The sequence below is a fragment of the Nannobrachium achirus genome (genome assembly GCF_963921795.1).
Source record: "Nannobrachium achirus genome assembly, chromosome: 6".
In the NCBI taxonomy this organism is placed as follows: Eukaryota; Metazoa; Chordata; class Actinopteri; order Myctophiformes; family Myctophidae; genus Nannobrachium; species Nannobrachium achirus.
In genome coordinates this window covers 11,009,071-11,014,229 of record NC_137815.1, presented here as the reverse complement: position 1 = coordinate 11,014,229, position 5,159 = coordinate 11,009,071, and the positions used below count along the sequence as shown (strand labels likewise).

General features: G+C 38.7%; 2 long non-coding RNA genes across 3 annotated transcripts; both read right to left on the bottom strand.

Moving 5' to 3' along the window:
- Positions 1 to 645: 645 nt before the first annotated feature.
- On the bottom strand, positions 646 to 2,699 carry LOC308286671. 2 transcript variants are annotated; one of them, XR_013962113.1, is made up of 5 exons: positions 2,659 to 2,699; positions 2,446 to 2,554; positions 1,773 to 1,848; positions 1,341 to 1,417; positions 646 to 1,057 (listed from the first exon to the last, which is right to left on the bottom strand). It is a non-coding gene; the product is annotated as an uncharacterized lncRNA (long non-coding RNA). The 2 variants fall into 2 exon arrangements; XR_013962114.1 differs by lacking the exon at positions 2,659 to 2,699 and having other exon boundaries at positions 2,446 to 2,570.
- Positions 2,700 to 2,730: 31 nt separating this feature from the next.
- Positions 2,731 to 4,703, bottom strand: LOC308286670. The gene is made up of 3 exons (XR_013962112.1): positions 4,545 to 4,703; positions 3,334 to 3,826; positions 2,731 to 2,855 (listed from the first exon to the last, which is right to left on the bottom strand). It is a non-coding gene; the product is annotated as an uncharacterized lncRNA (long non-coding RNA).
- Between the last annotated feature and the right edge of the window lie 456 nt (positions 4,704 to 5,159).

Genomic DNA, 5,159 nt, shown 5'->3' with positions numbered 1-5,159 from the left:
GATTGACGTCATAAGGCAAACATTGATTTGATGTAAGCATCTGATGTTATCTTGACATTGAATTTTGGTTGGTCTCCTAACGTTGGATAAAAGTTATTTTAGTTGAATAAAATTGGACTGACATAATCCAACGTCAGTTTGATGTTAATCTCAGATGTTATGTAGACGATTACTGGTTCAACTCCAAATTTGGATACAAGTTCTAATTTGGTTAAATGAACATAACCCAACGTTGGCAAGACGTCATCCTCCAATGTTGGTTAGACATGTAAGCAAGAGGTGCATTGCTGTCAAAACCCAACATTAGGTTGACATCAATGACCAAAGTTGGAAATGCAAAACATCAGAGGGCGTGAAAACCAACGCTAACATCACATCAACTTCCAGACATATGACAGTATGACACCAAATTGTGTCAAGTACTGAATAGTGAATAGAGGGTAGCTCACACAGCAGTCACTAGGTCTGATTAAGCTTGATCCAGAAAAGAACATAACAGTTCACCTTTTTTTTACCTTAACACTGGACAAATAAAGAAATACATGAAATAATAGCACAGCCTACCTCAGAGAGAACTTCCAGACAGTTTCCTTTTTACTTGCATATGTCCCACAACAACAACAAAATGATTAATAAAATATATTCCGGTGTGTTCACAACAAAAATATAATAATTAAAAAATATAATCCAGTGAGTTCACAACAACAACAAAAATTATTTAAAAAAATATATTCCGGTGAGTTCACAACTACAAAAAATAATTTAAAAAATGTATTCCGGTGAGTTGCCAGATTAAACTGTAGGTCCAAACAGAACTACCAAGATCCCCCAGAATTCACAGTGTCAGTTCAATCAGTTCTGAGTGCATGCGTTTGTGTCCCCCGCTGCCTCCTCTTGCCTGCATGTCCAGTGAGCTACCAAGTTTTAGGTCCAACCAGAACTAATTCAAGTTATATCAGTCCATAGTGTCCCTCTTGAAATGGACAGTTCCCCTGTGTCTCCCGCCTCTGCTGCTTTAGGTTGTCCTCTGCTTCTGGGTTGAACGTCATGACGGCATCTGTAGAAAAAGAGAATACAAAATATGTAACATGCTGTCATAACCTTACACCACCACATTGTCATGTTTTGCAAATTAAATTATTTACAGGTATGTCTACAAGGTCACAATGCATACAAAAACTTGAAAACTTCACATCATGTTCACCCTCATAACCTTAAAATAACAAGAGTTCAGTTGGTTAAGCAGGCCCTCACCCAGAAGAATTAAATTGTAAGACACTGAAAACCACAGAACACCCAAACCTTATACTGTGTTATGGTGTGCATTACTTCTTACTTACTTAAAAAGCTTGGTCACAGAGGTGCTTCTTCTCTCCATCCTCTCAACGACTGGACCCAAGCAGACACATCACGCCAGCTGAGCTTGTAGATCGGCTATTTTTGGTGAACCTTCCTCCCAGAATAGGGATGCTGGGGTTCAAGTGGTTAAACATAAAGTATAAAGTTATTTTCAGTCAGTTCTAATGGAAACTGATATTTATCCAATGGTGTAAGATTCAAAATATTTACAGTGTACTTCAAGGGTGCTGTGGATTAAAATATTATTTACAGGGGCGAGGTGACCCGAGTCAAAAATGTTTGAAACCCCCTGGGTTAGACACCAAATCAAAGACACTTGCCATTGTATCAAAGGGAAGGACATGTTTTGCCCAATTACATTATTTACAGATTGGTGTGTGCCAATTGTCTGTCCTTGGTCAACATGAAGTTACCTTGTATTGCTCTAAAATACATCAGTCTTCTCCAAAGCCACCTTCCTTTTCCCCCTTCATGTGGTTACCGAAGAGCCTGAAGAAAAACATATTACATTTTTGTGAACAATATAGTAGGGTAAGGTTCTTTTGTAAACATGGCATATAATCTCTTGATCCCTTGTTGATCAGGTGGCCCAGGGTGGTCCGCTTTTTTAAACCCTCTACACCAAATCTGCTCAGCAACAGCAGGTCTATAAGCTACATTCATGCAACATTTTATTTATTTATTTTCACATAATTTTCACATATCATGACATTGTCATAAGAGGGGGTTCCAGTGGTTAAGCTGCGAAAAAATGAAAACATGCAGACAGGCCATCGCCTAGAATAATTAAACAAATAATTATGCAGACACTGAAAACCACATCACACAAGGGTTAATTCATATTGTATGTTGAAACATGCAGAGAGGGAAGCAAGCACATCTCCAAAGATTTACAGGTGCCGAACCAAGGAATATATAATATACACACCATGGAAGGAGGAGGTTCACACACTGTTCCAGAGCTCCAGTAAATAGTTTATTAGGATAGAATAATAACTATTTACCGGAGCTCTGGAACAGTGTGCGAACCTCCTCTTCTTCCATGTTGAAACATGCACTTTATACTGTGACTCATATAAAGCCTACCAAGGTCTTAAAAGCTTGGTCATCACAGAGATGTTGCTCCTCTCTCCATCCTCTATCCTGTCAACCACTGGCACCAGGTCCGAAAGGACTATCAGACACGTCACGCCACCTGAGAGAGAAAGAGAGGTTAGACACCCAATCAAAGCGTTATAATTTTCCATCGCACAACAGTTTGTAGATTGGCTATTTAGTACAAAACAATGATCAGACTACCTGGTTGTTATCTCCCAAGAGTAGAAACCACCATGTCTATCTCAAAGGAAAGGCGGGACAAGCACAGCAGACACCTGAGAGAGAGAGAGAGGGAGAAGTGAAAACAGACTAGTGACTAGTTCATACATGTTTGCTTCCACATAAGACAGGACTGGACACTGCGTCACAAGAACAAGCAGCCACCCAACGTACGGCACCTGAGACACAGAGAGAAAGGAAATAAAATCAGCACAAAAAGAAAGGAAACTTGACTTCGGTCCATTATCTCCCCTTTAATAATACCAATTTGTATTGTTTTATATCATTTTTATCATTGATTCGTCACCTTTACAACAAAGTACAGCTTGTAAGCATCGGGCATTCGAGGCATGAGCTACACAACCTAACGTGTGGGTAGCGGTTTTGCCAAAATGGCTTGCAATATTGTTCTGCTGGCATTTACTCTCATTGTGGGCTTCCCTGACACTGAGCTTAAAATTAACAAAGTGTAAAAATGGTCAACATGTGTTGTTTTTTCTTTTCCTTATTACTGTGGGAGAGTGCAATCATTCAATCATTAAAGGGGAGATATAATGGACCGAAGTCACAAAAATAGCTGATCTACAAGCACACACAATGTGAGGCTGTAGAATGGCTTCTCGGTTCAAATAAATCATTATTAATTAAGTAAATTACCTGGTTGGCTTAGCTCCCAGGATCACCTCATACCACCACAGAGACACCTCATGTAACAGAGAGAGAGTGAAAAAGGAAATGAATAGGTTAGATTTTATCATACTCCATCAAACAACAATGTTGCATTAGACACAAAATTATCTACAAGAACACATTGCATAATATGAGCATGTACAGTATATTATTTAGTACTTGACTAGTTCCTGCAGTGATTGGCTGCAGTAGATTGGCATTCAGACGTGTTTGTAACACCTGTGAAGTGCAGCTTTGGCAGTACAGGGTAAGAAGAGAAGGAGAAGTCTCATGCAAAAGTCATGCTGTATTCTATATTGGATCTTGGATATTATACCACAGGATGAAGATACCTTTTATTTTCCTATTGTGGATTACTACTGGATTTCCTGGATTAAAAAGGACTTTGCTAAAGGGTGGTAAGAGGAGACTTAACCTACCATATTGCATAGACTGGTTTTCTTTTCGACGTTGGAATTTTCTGTTGACAGAAGAAAAACAAAAGTTGAAAGACTACAAAATACATTACAAATGAGCCATGTACCACACACACACACACACACACACACACACACACACACACACACACACACACACACACACACACACACACACACACACACACACACACACACTCCTGTTAATCACTTCTAGCTCCCACTCCCACTTTTGAGAACCATGGCACAAAATCAGTGTTTGTCAATTATGCATTTGAGCCATGGACCACCATTTAGTGAGATTTAGCCTCTCAGTCTCATACCTAATAATTTAGGAATACAGATCATGTGTAAAAAATAATTTAGCTTGTACACTTGGTTTGATTTTACAGTAATTAAAAGATCTATAGGGGTCCATTTGGTTATCAACTCCCCATCATTTAGCTGGGGACCACCTGGAAGGCTGGAACCAACCTAACATTACTAAACAAACACTATATAAATAGCAATGATTACTGTCACAATAACACTATTTAACTGCTGAATAAATAATGGACCTTGGAAACATTATATAATGGAAACTTTTTTACAGGAATGAGGGTTCCTGTCACATATTAAAAGGGGTCTGCAGCCAAATAGTCATTTTGGATTTTGGGGTCCTTGACATGAAAAGGGCTGAAAACACTGGAGTATGAATTGTAAATAGTGAAGTTGTAAAAAGTACTGGAAGCAAAAGCAATCAATTAAAATAGCTTTACATACCTGTGTCATCTCCCTGCTCCAAAACTCCTTCTCTGTGTGCAAAAAGTCTCCATAATGTAGATTTAATCCCACAAATAGACTGGCAGCAACCTATCTTCCTGTTCAACAATCAACAGTGATTTTATTTAGTTTAGTTTTATCTTAAATCACTTTTAGACAAGCAGCTCTCAATGCTTGTGTTGGTGACAAATGTAACTGCTGTGGGCTGTTTGGATTCAAAGTGGGGGTGTGCTCTCAGCAGAGCCAGTGGTAGCTGGCCACATCACAGTCACATGACACACAGCCAATCAGGCATTTGCAATTGCATTGTGGGCAGTGTAGTTGATTTTCAAACTGCTTTCCATAAACACACATATATTGTGTTCCTCTCTGTAACTACAAAGATGGCTCCCTTCATCTTTCATATGTTTCCTCCAAACTATAATATCCCAAAAGATAGGCATTAAAATGTGTTTTAATCAGATTTAATTACAGATGATAATTTGCTTGTATAACCAATGTCTGCCCAACATTATTTTACTAACGTCCACATAACGTTGAAGTCTAACATCATCAGACGTTGATATTTGGTTGGTTTTAGGTTGTGATGGTAACTAACCAATAACCAACGTCTGT